We start from the raw sequence: 15,222 nt of genomic DNA on the forward strand, positions 1-15,222 counted from the left end.
TAATCAAATGTATTTATTAGTCTGCTCAGTGGTCTTCTCGGTGCACCCTGGCTGTGGCCAAGAGGCTCACGGCATCGTTCTGCTGAAGGGTTTTGCTTTCCTTACTAGTAAAAGTGCTTGCTGCAGACAAGCCAGTGCTGTCAATCATCAGTGATGGAGTTGAAGACATGCAATATCAGTGGCCAGAGTGGTATATTGAGCCACTTGGCCACACCAAGGGTGCCCCAAGCACTGAGTCTGTTGGTCTTGTCAAGGTGGCACCAAAAACCCTAATTAGCAGAATAGAGGCAGTAATTAAAACATTAATGATACGATTTTTATAGGGGTGTTATTCCCTTCAAGGCAATGTGCTGAGCTTATAATGTCAGTTTGGGCTGAATGACATTCTTTAAAGGGTTATTCCCAAGATAGTAAGTTATCCCTTTTCCGTTGGATGATGGTACTCTCAATCATCCTAAATATGGGGCCCTGGAACCAGGGATGCTTGACCTCCGCGCTATTCATTGTCCTCTGTTCTTTATTTCAGTCCCACATAGGATGAATAGAATGGAGGTTGAGCTTACACACATCCGCTCCATTCAAGATGGAGCCCACTTTAAGGTAAATGAATGCACAGAGAAATAATAAATAGAAGGTGCCGATAATCAAACTTTCAAATTATCCTGCTTTCTCGCCAGCACATCATCCAATTTAAACAGGACATGGGCTGCCGAGAACAATGACAGTTGACCTCTATAAAACGGCCATTAAATGACCACCAATCGGCTTGCATGTAGCTAATAATTAAATGCCCCCTAAATGGCCCCATACACATTAGGCTAATATCAGCCAAACCTGCCGATATTGACGGATTCGGCCGACAATCTACCGTACGTGGGAGCCTCAGACTATCTAGTATCGGGCTAGATATCGACTAGACATGCATTTGTTCTGCTGGAGATAAGCCGCCATACTTGACTCTCACACAAAGATAACAAGACCACTCGGTCGAACAAGCGCTCTTGTATATAGAAGAGCTTGCCGAAATGGCTGCCTGTCGAACAATCGGCCTAAGTATCGTTCTGCCGAAAGCCGTCTCATGTGTATGGTAGGCTGTGTTTCCTGTGCTCATATGAACAGTACCCAAGCAATAACGCTGATCTGTAATCACTGATTGACGATCTCTTCTTGTAATCGGGTAGTTCCGCGATAAGTTGTGAATGGCTTCCTTTGCTTTACAGATAGGACATATCATCGTACTTCATAAACTGTACTAAAAAGTTCCCGTTTATAGAAAATTACTCTACAGAATTTGGATTTTTTTTAAAATATGGCTAACAACCCTGCAGGTCCAAATGTGACACCGATCAAAACCAAGTGACTTGTAACCTGGTATCTCTTTGATATATGGCCCTCGTTAGAGCACGCTTATTGAGCCACGGAGCATAAAATGGCGCCATGAAGTGTGTAAATTGACCATAAAGACTCTAAGTAAGGACACGGCCCATTAAGTTATTCTCCAAAATCTGTGAAAAGGCTTAACCACAACATCTTTATGGAAATTACGTGTTGGGTAGAGTCTGTCTGTCTCTACTCTAAGGAGCAGTGCAAATAATGAAGGTCGAAGGAAGCTTTAGTGCGGCATCATTGACTTATAAATTATAATGACCAAATAATATTCAGGTGATTTACCCATGAAACTAAAGCAAGAGGCATAAGGAAAAAAAAATAAAAAAAACAGAATTAAACTGGAAAATCTAACTGTTTAATTAATGTATTTCTCTGGTAACAGACTCCGGAGCATTCGTGTAATGTGGGGATCCAATAGAGGAGATGTTCTCCAGCACCGATGGAACGGTAGATAAAACTCAGCCTTTAATCATATAGGATAAAAAAAAATGGCAAAATGTGCACATATTAATTTTATTGTTTAATTCTTACGCATTTCGGGTCAAAAAAGCCTTAATCACAGATTTGATTAAGGTTTTCTCTACCCGAAACGCGTAAGAATTATGGTTCTTTTTTTAACTCGTGCACATTCAGCCAATATTTTAATTCCACATGATTAAAGGCTATGTTTTAACTATCTTTCCCCTAGTGCTTGAGAACATCCTCACTTTTGGACTACTGAGAGCTATTTGACCTGGAAGCCAGACCATTGCATACTCCTGTGCACCACACCCAGACCCCAAACTGTCTACCATGGGATTCTTAGTGATCTCTTAGGCTGTGTGCACACGTTCCGGATTTTTCAAGTTTTTTCGCGTTTTTCGTAATAAAAACGCAAAAAAATGCTCACATTAAGCATCCTATTAAAAGAATGCAATCCGCATTTTGTATGCACATGCTGCGTTTTTTTTTCCTGAGCGGAAACGCATTCCGGAAAAAAAACGCAGCATGTTCATTAATTTGTGGAATCGTGGGGATTCCGCACACATAGGAATGCATTGATCAGCTTACTTCCTGCATGGGGCTATGCCCACTATGTGCAAAGTAAGCGGATCATGTGCGGTTGGTACCCAGGGTGGAGGAGAGGAGACTCTCCTCCATGGGCTGGGCACCAGATCACTGTTAAAAAAAAAGAATTAAAATAAAAAATAGTGATATGCTCACCTTCCGATGGCCCCCGGAGTCCTCCCATCTCTCAGCAGTGCACGCGGCGGCTTCCATTCCCAGGGATGCTGTGTGCGAAGGACCTGGGATGACGTCGCGGTCACGTGAACGTGACGTCATCCCAGGTCCTTCGCACACAGCATCCCTGGGAACGGAAGCCGTCGCATGCACCGCTGAGGAGATTGGGGGCCGTCGGAAGGTGAGAATAACCATTTTTTTAATTTTTTTAATTATTTTTAACATTAGATTTTTTTTACTATTGATGCAACATCAATAGTAAAAAGTTGGTCACACTTGTCAAAGACTATTTTTGACAAGTGTGACTAACCTATCAATCAGTTTTCCAAGGGATGCTACAGATCACTCGCAAAACGTTAGCATTCTGCAAGCTAATTATTCCTGTAAAACGCTAGTGTTTAGCGGGAATACGCATGCCAATTCCGCATGCGCTATTCCAGCTGCAGGAGTTGCAAAATTGACGCGTAAATTTCCGCGGAAATTCTGCAACGTGTGCACTTAACCTAATACTGGAGTGGTGACTTAAACTAACACTTTTTCTAATTCATTGCAATGTGGGGTTATGCCCTGGTCACCAAATTGTAAGAATTTTAAAATTTCAAAAAGTAGAAAAAAAGAAAGTAGCATCGAAATTTTCCAAGATCCAGAGCAGTTCAGTGGGGGAACCCATCTGGATGTCCCGGATTTCCAGATGGGTTCCCCCACTTTGGCCTATCTCGGTGGTGGCATGACGCTGACTTGATACAGTTGTTTTCATTGGCGGAGCAGGGGGCTTCAGGTTAGCCAACCACTCTCAGATATATTGGGTGTCCCTATAGTTATAACGACCCGCACAACACAGCGATCAGATTATTTATGGGGATCGGTAAATGGCATAAAAAAATGGAATGATTGATATTTTTTCCTTGTTATGACCATAAAGAATGTAATAAAAATGTAACACTGAGGCCGTGTTCACACGTAGCGCAAATGCTGCGTATTTTCCACTATATTTTTTCCTGCACGTTTTCTGCAGGTGTCCGCACCACACGACACAATAACAATCCTCTCTCGTTACTGTGTGCTTGTTGCCTTTCTTTTATGCGTGTTCCCCCATATTTGATGCATTTTTGGTGTTAAATGTGAATATGCGTTTTTAATGCTTTTTTAATAGTACAGAAAAGTACTTAAAAATGCAGAGGTGTTTTTTTTTTCCCTTGAATTTTTTTCAGGCTCCACATGGAGAAAAATGAACCAAAACCCCATAGTTCAGCGGTGTCCTTAGACCACAGAGGGTGGAGATTTCATGGAATCGCATCCACTGTGCTTGGTCATTTAGACCTTGTTCACATGTAGGGTAAATGCTGCGTATTTTTTTGCACAGAAATTCTGAAATCTCTTCCTGTGAGGAGAGAAAGAAAAAGAAAATAGGTGTAAATTGCACTTGGATGTCATCCGAGTGCAGTCCAATAACTGCAGATGCCGGCAATCGAGAAGATGGAGAAATTACTTTTTCCGTCTCCTCCGCACTTGTGATCTGATTCTCTCATGCGAGAGGATCGGAGCACAGAGCACTGAGACTCAGATCAGACGCTGACAGAGTGTCATTTGCATAATTGTCCCGATTCTCTCACATGACAGAATTAACGACCGTGTGACCTCGGCCTAATACAGCGGCTATAGGAGGCAAACTCTGCAACATTTTTAATCAAACCCAATTGCATAAATGATTTTTAGCCATGATTGCATGCACTCAACTAAGAAAGAAAAGGCTGTCCCCAAAGATGGACAACCCCTTTAAGTAGCTTATATATGGGACCCATAATTACTTCACTGTCACTAATAACTAACACTGTAATAATAATAATAATTACATATAATAACAAAATTATAATAGCAATAATAAATCGTAATAAATTGTAATAATAATATCAATAATGAAAATAATAGCAATAGTATATTATAAATAATAATAATATAAATAATAAATGGTAATAAATAATAATCACTATGGTAGTAATAATAATAATAATAATAACATATAATAAAAATAATAATAGCAATAATAAATTGTAATAAATAATAATAACAACAACAATAATACCAATAATAAAAATAATAACAATAGTATATGATAAATGGTAATAAATAATAATGCCTATAGCAATAATAATAATAATAATAATAATAATAAAATAATAATATCAATAATAAATTATATTAACAATAGCAATAATAATAATAATGATGATGATGAAGATGATGATGATGATGATGATGAATCGTACCAATAGTAATTATAACAATATCAATAATAAATTATAATAAATATTAAAGCAAATAATAATAGCAATAATAAATGTAATAATAATAATGAAAATATTAACAGTTACAAGAATAATATCTCATTTTCATCTCCATTCGTATTCCCTGCCTTCTGCTCGTGAAAGATGAAGCAGTTTTTCTGTGAATTGAGTCCCAACTCCGCTTTCCATCGTATCACTATTATTATTAATTCTCTCCAGTTCTAGGTTATTATAGCCCTCGTTTATTTGTCGTTTCCTCTTCTGTGACATAAAGATCAGAATCATCAGCATAAACCGCCATAATTACTGACTATAACCATAAATATAACACCAGCGACTCGCTTTAATCAATGCAATTGGTGCAATATACAGGATGACTTCAGATACAGGGATAATTGTCCAGAGATTTATGGTGATCAAGTTATTATAAGAAGGTGATTCCTAAATCGATGGCTGCACTCTGCTACTATTATCAGTCTCACGGTTACTGTTATTTTCTTTGTTACTACATAAGCACATTTACAAAAGCAAGAAAGAAATCCCCAGAGGAGAAAATGATATCACCCAGGGGCTCCTTAGAGCCAAAAAAGGTCTTGCCCAAAGAATAGCAAGAAATTGAGCTGACGTCTTTAGGACTTAGCGCCCATTCAGACGTCAGTATTTTCCACGATTATTCTGGTCAGAGTTTGATCAAAGTGTGGTCCAAGTGTCATCAGTGGAAAAAATAAATAAAATCTCCATCTTCTCCTTTCTGACAGTCCATGAAAATCGAACCGCTTTTTTCATGGATCCATAGATTTGAATTGCAGATTTTGAACCAACACTTGGATCAAAATTGGACATGTCTTTGATATTTTCCACTGACCACTTGGTCAAAGAGAATAATCAGACACATGCTCAACCGCATACTGTAGGTATAGAATATCATAGGTACACGTACTATCACGAAAACCATGGATAGCTCTCGTAAGAGAACATCGGGCGAGTTAACGAGCCTTTATGCACGGTACTATACAACTGCTCCATGTTTTGAAATGGCACCTATAGACATGGGCAGTTGCCCTGTGTGCAACATTATAAAGCCCCCCAAACACTGGTTATTATACAGTGGTTCAGCTGGCAGCTATCTCGCCCAACTCTCCATTTCACGAGAGCGCTCCCTCTGTCATGTGCTCCTGTAATCTCAACAAGTCAATACCCAGCACTTTCGGTGGCACTCGGAACTGCATGTATTTCTATGCAGCCGCACGCTCCGGTCCCGAGTGCCGGCGACAGTGCCGGGTATTGATGCAAGAGACTGGCGCGAATTTCTCGCATTGCACACGCAAATGTGACCCCGGCCTCGGAGAAATGCTAGACTCTGGCGTTGGATTGTCTCTTAAAGAACACAAGGATTGAAAGTCCAAAATCTGACACGTCAGATTTTTATATGTCAGGGAAGAGTCGGGAGCCCCTATACACATTACACAGACGGACTAACCTGTTGATGTGAGTGGATTCTGCTCACGTGAGTCTAAGGTATATGAGGTCCTTTGAGGGTGGAATATAATTTTTAAAAAAGAGCATACATTCATGGCCGAAAGTGTTGGCACCGTTGAAATTGTTCCAGAAAAGGAAGTAATTATCCTAGAAAATTATTCCTATTACACGTGTTTTGTAATACACGTTTATTTCCTATTTGTGTATTGGAACAACACAAAAAAATTAGAAAAAAAGGCAAATTGGACACAATATCACACAAACCCCTAAAATGGGCTGGGCAAAATTGTTGGCACTTTTCCAATATTGTGGGTAAACAACTTTGTCTCAAGCATGTGATGCTCAATCACACTCACCTGTGGCAAGTAACAGTATAAAAATCACACCTGAAACAATCAATCTTTGCATTATGTGTCTGTGTGTGCGCCACTCTAGCATGGAGAACTGAAAGAGGAGCAGAGAACTATCTGAGGACTTGAGAACCAAAAATGTTGAAATATATAAACAATCTCAATGTTACAAGTCCATCTCCAGAGATCTTGATATTCCTTAGACTATGGTGTGCAATGTAATCAAGAAGTTTACAACCCATGGCACTGTAGCTAATATCCCTGGACCTCAGTGGCAGGGAAAAATTGATAAAAGGTTACAGCGCAGGATAGTCCGGATGGTGGATAAGCGGCCCCAATCAAGTTCCAAAGAATTTGAAATGCAGGTTAAAGGTACATCATTGTCAGCACAAACTATCCTTCGACATTTGAATGAAATTAAATTATATGGCAGGGGACCCAGGAAGATCCCACTACTGACATAGAGAAATAAAAAGCTAGACTGCAATTTGCCAAAATGTATTTGAGTAAGCCAAAATCCTTCTGGGAAAGCATCTTGTGGACAGATGAGACCAAGGCACAGCTTTTTGATAACGCACATCATTCTATTGTTTACATAAAAGAGAATGAGGCCACAAAGAGAAGAACACAGTGCCTACAGTCAAATATGGTGGAGGTTCAAATATGTTTTGGGGTTGTTTTGTTGTCTCCGGCACTGAGTGCCTTGACTGTGTGCATTTGGATAAAGTAAGTGTAAGGCCTCGCCAACATGAGCATATACAAAGTTGGTCCCAGTCTCATCCAGGAGAGTGGGTGATTTTTTTCCCACTTGTCATCCGTATACAATCCGTTTTTGACTCAGAAGCCATTAATCTTTTACTGGACCATTTACAGTTTCTTATGCTACAGAATTGTAATGTTTCCTTACAAATCAGACACCATACTGATGGTCCACATGGCATGTGATTTTTTTTTCTCACACCCGTTCGATTGTTTCCTCAGATTCCAGCTGAGAAAAAATCTGCATATCTGCACTGCCTCATTGAACAATATTGGTGCGAAAGCAAACAAGTGTATGAAGCGAGGACGAGCCCACTCGTCGATACGATGTTTTGTAATTTTAATGGGGCAAAATGGGGTGATTTGAACTTTTGCGATATTTTTATTTTTTCATACTTTTAAAAACTTATTTTTCACTTTTTACTTTATGTAATAGGACACTTAGGAGACTTGAAGCTGCAATAGTCTGATCGCCTGTGCTTTGCATAGCAGCATGTATAGTGAAAATCATGGTATCCTATGAAGAGCATCTAAATGCTGGCTTTCAAAATAGTTTCGTAATGATAGGTCCAGAGGTCTTCAGTAGACACCCGGCTGTCATGGCAATCTATGCGATCATGTCTTGGGCGCGCCAATGGGTGGATGGAATGACGCTCACCCCTGCTGGCGCATGTTAAATGCCACTGTCAGAGATTGACAGCAGCATTTAACAGGTTAACAGCCGCAGGCAGAGTTTCGGGGAAGGATACAGGAAAAGATGTGGGCTCAAAGTGTGAGCCAACATCAAATTCAGGGACACGACTTTTGACTTGCATGTACGTCAAAATTAATTAAGGGGTAATTTAACAGCTTCAAAGTTTAGAAACCATAAAGCAGATAAAAGGTGTTTATTCCAAATGAAGCTCTCTGTTCTGTATAGTTCAAAATATAGAGAAAAGACATTGGTGGCAGAGCAGCAAAAGTCAATGACAAGGTCGGCAGCTAAACCGTTCTGGGAAAAAGTCCACTAGGTTTTAACTGACGTGCAGAGGCGTAAAAACCTTGGTCACAGCAGTCGCGACCAAGTTCAGGCCATTGCGTGTTGGGGTCTGTGCAGGCCAGCGGTCTACAGACGACTGCAGAAACTTTAAATGGATGTCCATTCTTGGACACACATCCAAATGAAGTGTATTGAGGTGCACAGACTCATCGGAGGCCAGCAGTTGATGTTGGCATGCACATGACTGGGGGCAAATGCTAGAGATATCATGTGCTCCTGTAGCTTGCCCTCTGAAGTCATCTGCCGGGTTCAGAAGAAGACGCCGGGCTGCAGGGGAGGTGAGTATAATGGTTTATTTTTCTCTGTAAATTAACGAACAGTGGCATATATATGTCAGGATAAAGGACATATTACCAAGATGGGAGATAAAAATATATACATACATATATATATATATATATATATATATATATATATATATCAGCAAGGTGCCCAGGATAAGGGACTTATATACCAGCATGAGGGATATACAGTATATATCAGTATATATATAAAAAAATAAAGGGAACACTTAAACAACAGAATATAACTCCAAGTAAATCAAACTTCTGTGAAATCAAACTGTCCACCTAGGAAGCAACACTGATTGACAATCAATTTCACATGCTGTTGTGCAAATGGAATGGGCAACAGATGGAAATTATTGGCAATTATCAAGACACCCTCAATAAAGGAGTGGTTCTGCAGGTGGGGACCACAGACCACATCTCAGTACCAATGCTTTCTGGCTGATGTTTTCATCACTTTTGAATGTTGGTTGTGCTTTAACACTCGTGGTAGCATGAGATGGACTCTACAACCCACACAAGTGGCTCAGATAGTGCAGCTCATCCAGGATGGCACATCAATGCGAGCTGTGGCAAGAAGGTTTGCTGTGTATGTCAGCGTAGTGTCCAGAGGCTGGAGGCTCTACCAGGAGACAGGCCAGTATACCAGGAGACGTGTAAGGGACTGTAGGAGGGCAACAACCCAGCAGCAGGACTGCTACCTCAGCTTTTGTGCAAGGAGGAACAGGAGGAGCACTGCCAGAGCCCTGCAAAATGACTTCCAGCAGGCTACAAATGTGCATGTGTCTGCACAAACGGTTAGAAACTGACTCCACGAGGATGGTCTGAGTGCCCGACGTCCACAGATGGAAGTTGTGCTCACAGCCCAAAATCGTGCAGGACGCTTGGCATTTGCCACAGAACACCAGGATTGGCAAATTCGCCACTGGCGCCTTGTGCTCTTCACAGATGAAAGCAGGTTCACACTGAGCACATGTGACAGACGTGACAGAGTCTGGAGATGCCGTGGAGAGCAATCTGCTGCCTGCAACATCCTTCAGCATGACCGGTTTGACAGTGAGTCAGTAATGGTGTGGGGTGGCATTTCTTTGGAGGGCCGCACAGCCCTCCATGTGCTCGCCAGAGGTAGCCTGACTGCCATTAGGTACCGAGATGAGATCCTCAGACCCCTTGTGAGACCATATGCTGGTGCAGTTGGCCCTGGGTTCCTCCTAATGCAGGACAATGCCAGACCTCATGTGGCTGGAGTGTTTCAGCAGTTTCTGCAAGATGAAGGCATTGAAGCTATGGACTGGCCCGCCCATTCCCCAGACCTGAATCCGATTGAACACATCTGGGACATCATGTCTCGCACCATCCACCAACGTCACGTTGCACCACAGACTGTCCAGGAGTTGGTGGATGCTTTAGTCTAGGTCTGGAAGGAGATCCCTCAGGAGACCATCCGCCGCCTCATCATGCCCAGGCGTTGTAGGGAGATCATACATGTGGAGGCCACACACACTACTGAGCATCATTTGCTTGTCTTGAGGCAGTTCCACTGAAGTTGGATCAGCCTGTAACTTCATTTCCACTTTGATTTAGAGCATCATTCCAACTCCAGACCCCCGTGGGATATTAGTTGTGATTTACGTTGACCATTTTTAGGTTTTATTGTACTCAACACATTCCACTATGTAATGAATAAAGATTTACAACTGGAATATTTCATTCAGTGATATCTAGGATGTGGGATTTTAGTGTTCCCTTTATTTTTTTGAGCAGTGTATATACAAGAATGGGGTATATATACGAGGATGGAGGACATATATATATATATATATATATATATATATATACAGTACAGACCAAACGTTTGGACACACCCTCTCATTTAAAGACTTTTCTGTATTTTCATGACTATGAAAATTGTACATTCACACTGAAGGCATCAAAACTATGAATTAACACATGTGGAATTATATACTTAACAAAAAAGTGTGAAACAACTGAAATTGTGTCTTATATTCTAGGTTCTTCAAAGTAGCCACCTTTTGCTTTGATGACTGCTTTGCACACTCTTGGCATTCTCTTGATAAGAATTTAGATTCCACAGTGTAGATCAATTTCTGGTAATTAATTTTTCACTGTGTTTGGATAAGACTTCATAAAAAATTGTCCACTTTTTCGCTACTCTAATACGCCATGGATTTTTCACCCGCAAATCAAAACTTTCCAGCGTATCCACCACGTAGGGCAGCTAGGGTGGTTTATAAATCAGTAAAGCCTCCAGTTTGTTTTCTGTAATTACTGGACCTTTTCGCACTGGAGTACATGCACCGATAGAGCAAGGGTTAGCCAGGTGTCGACAGCATGGATGACACGTGGAACAATATACAGTATTTAATTATGATCCATAAATTCTATAAATATCATCGGGGAAATTCCAGGTAAGAAATCTCTTGTTATATTCAGATTTCTTCATATGATTTACACAGGACTGTAAACTATGTGCAATATTGTGCCGAATGGCCTTTAGTCTCGAACTAGATGGCAACTTCTGCTGCGCGACTTATGTAAGCCGGGAACGTGGTGCTGCACCACAATGGGAAAACACAGTAGCAACCAAACCAGCAGGAGCAGGAGCTGAGCCTGCTCCACACTGTGCAGGTGATGGCACCCGAGAATAAAATGTGCTTTCGAATAATATTGGAGGTATTTCCGATCACAATATTTTACCACTTGCAGCTGTCAACCGGGAGAGCAGTATTTAATTTAAGAGGTCGAAAATGGGATGGCACCTGTTCTTTTGACCATGCCACCCGAACGGCATGATAGAGGAGTACTAATGGCATTGTCATGGAGGCTGGAGATTTTTACATTGTTGAAGCTTGACCTGTAGCTGGACGTCATAGGAGATTGGTAATGAATGATCCAATATTAAAATACTATGGACATCGCAGGTTCAAGCCTACTAAGGGGATTAGAAAAACAAAAGCATTAAAAATTTGTCAGACATCAAATAAAAAGGCTTTTCTTGCTTTTTCTTTATTTGATGTCTTATTACTTTGCCAGAAAACTTTTAATCTATACTTTATTTTATGTTGTTTTTGCACTTGGTATGTTAATTGTTGTGGTGCAACTATGTTAAGATGATCTTCATTTCCCTTAATTTTCCTTCTCTCCTCTTCCTCCCTAACCCCTTTCCTCTTTTCCTTTGTTTGGTTGCCTTCCTTTCCCTTCATTGCTTTCCTAACCCATTATCCCCTATACTGTAAAAATCCCCGTAATAAAAAGAATTTTGAAGAGAAAATATGTGAGAGATCAAATCAATCAACTTTTTCCAAAATGTAAATACGGTAGCAATTAATTAAAAATATACAGTGGGGCAAAAAAGTATTTAGTCAGTCAGCAATAGTGCAAGTTCCACCACTTAAAAAGATGAGAGGCGTCTGTAATTTACATCATAGGTAGACCTCAACTATGGGAGACAAACTGAGAAAAAAAAATCCAGAAAATCACATTGTCTGTTTTTTTATCATTTTTTTTGCATATTATGGTGGAAAATAAGTATTTGGTCAGAAACAAACAATCAAGATTTCTGGCTCTCACAGACCTGTAACTTCTTCTTTAAGAGTCTCCTCTTTCCTCCACTCATTACCTGTAGTAATGGCACCTGTTTAAACTTGTTATCAGTATAAAAAGACACCTGTGCACACCCTCAAACAGTCTGACTCCAAACTCCACTATGGTGAAGACCAAAGAGCTGTCAAAGGACACCAGAAACAAAATTGTAGCCCTGCACCAGGCTGGGAAGACTGAATCTGCAATAGCCAACCAGCTTGGAGTGAAGAAATCAACAGTGGGAGCAATGATTAGAAAATGGAAGACATACAAGACCACTGATAATCTCCCTCGATCCGGGGCTCCACGCAAAATCCCACCCCGTGGGGTCAGAATGATCACAAGAACGGTGAGCAAAAATCCCAGAACCACGCGGGGGGACCTAGTGAATGAACTGCAGAGAGCTGGGACCAATGTAACAAGGCTTACCATAAGTAACACACTACGCCACCATGGACTCAGATCCTGCAGTGCCAGACGTGTCCCACTGCTTAAGCCAGTACATGTCCGGGCCCGTCTGAAGTTTGCTAGAGAGCATTTGGATGATCCAGAGGAGTTTTGGGAGAATGTCCTATGGTCTGATGAAACCAAACTGGAACTGTTTGGTAGAAACACAAATTGTCGTGTTTGGAGGAAAAAGAATACTGAGTTGCATCCATCAAACACCATACCTACTGTAAAGAATGGTGGTGGAAACATCATGCTTTGGGGCTGTTTCTCTGCAAAGGGGCCAGGACAACTGATCCGGGTGCATGAAAGAATGAATGGGGCCATGTATCGTGAGATTTTGAGTGCAAACCTCCTTCCATCAGCATGGGCAGGGCATTGAAGATGAAACGTGGCTGGGTCTTTCAACATGACAATGATCCAATGCACACCGCCAGGGCAACGAAGGAGTGGCTTCGTAAGAAGCATTTCAAGGACCTGGAGTGGCCTAGCCAGTCTCCAGATCTCAACCCTATAGAAAACCTTTGGAGGGAGTTGAAAGTCCGTGTTGCCAAGCGAAAAGCCAAAAACATCACTGCTCTATAGGAGATCTGCATGGAGGAATGGGCCAACATACCAACAACAGTGTGTGGCAACCTTGTGAAGACTTACAGAAAACGTTTGACCTCTGTCACTGCCAACAAAGGATATATTACAAAGTATTGAGATGAAATTTTGTTTCTGACCAAATTCTTATTTTCCACCATAATATGCAAATAAAATGTTAAAAAAACAGACAATGTGATTTTCTGGATTTTTTTTTCTCAGTTTGTCTCCCATAGTTGAGGTCTACCTATGATGTAAATTACAGACGCCTCTCATCTTTTTAAGTGGTGTAACTTGCACTATTGCTGACTGACTAAATACTTTTTTGCCCCACTGTATATATCTCATGTGGTGAATGCTGAAATATTAAGGTTTTATTTTAAATTGCTGTTTTTTTTGTCACTTTACCTCCCATCTCACCCCCTTACAAAAAACGGAATGAAAAATAATTAAAAAAAATCAGAAAGTTGTATGAACCTTAATAAGTACCATAAAAACTACAGTTTGTGTTGCTGTAACCAAGTCCCTATATAATTCTGTCACCCAAGAGATAAAAAAAAGTTAAGGCCCTCAGAACATCACAGTGGAAGCCAAACGTCTTCTTTAGCAATATACTGTATATAGTAAATACAAATATTGACCAATAATTTTTAAAACAAAATAAGCATAAAAACAAAAATCTTAAGCCAACATAAAAAAAACAATCAATGAGTCCTTCCAGACCACAACCTGTCCTCAAAACAAAACAGATAAAAAATAGATATGGAAGAATAAAACTGTTATTGCTCTTGGAAGACTAGAAATAAAGTGGGAAAAAAGTGATCTGCTTCTCTGAGGGTTTAGCTGAAAAGTAGACCAACACTAGGCTGACTTCTGTGGCACAGGCTGCCCAGCGACTTGCATATTAAAGGGAACCTGTCACCTGATTTTGGCGGGACAGGTTTGCGGTCATAAGGGCGGGGTTTTCGGGTGTTTGATTCACCCTTTCCTTACCCGCTGGCTGCATGCTGGCCACAATATTGTTTTGAAGTTCATGCTGTGTCCTCCGAAGTACACGACTGCGCAAGGCAATCTTGCCTTGCGCATGCGCAGTATGCTTTGCCCAACTGCAGGCAAAGCCGAAAAGCATTAGTGCGCATGCAGCCAGTGGGTAAGGAAAGGGTGATGCAAACCTGTCCTGCCAAATTCAGGTGGCATTCAATTCCCTAATGACATAAGCAATTTTAGTGGCATTCAAAAGCTACAACTTTTGGCACCTCCTATGCCTATGCATTGTATCTAAGGGGTAAGGTTTCTACTTGGGGAGAGTGACAAGCCAGGCCTCGTGTCACAGAGTGAGGAGACTTATATGCCATGCATGCTCCTCTGCGAAATTAACTATGCAAATTGCCTCTTCAAAGAAGAAAAATTGCTATTTCCAATAGGTGGCGCTATAGAGTTCAATTCTTCTTCCTGTCTGAAGAGGCAATTTGCATATGTATTGTATTACCTAACTGACTGTCATCGTCTTTCAGGTTGAGCACCTTATTTATCAAAAACATGGCTTCTCTCTTCCAGAAACAGCGCCACATCTGTCCAAAGGTTGTGTCCGGTGTAACAGATTACCATCACTGTAGCTAATCAGCAATACCACTTACCATTTGTAGACAGAGGTGGCGCTGTTATTAGTGGAAAGCAGGCACAGTTTTTTCTAACCCTGGACAACTCCTTCTGTTCTCTGCGTAGATAGACTAATATTATAGTTGTCTCCAATTAGGCCTCGTTCACACGTCAAGTTT

Source organism: Ranitomeya imitator, chromosome 4, assembly GCF_032444005.1.
Source record: "Ranitomeya imitator isolate aRanImi1 chromosome 4, aRanImi1.pri, whole genome shotgun sequence".
NCBI classification, from domain to species: Eukaryota; Metazoa; Chordata; class Amphibia; order Anura; family Dendrobatidae; genus Ranitomeya; species Ranitomeya imitator.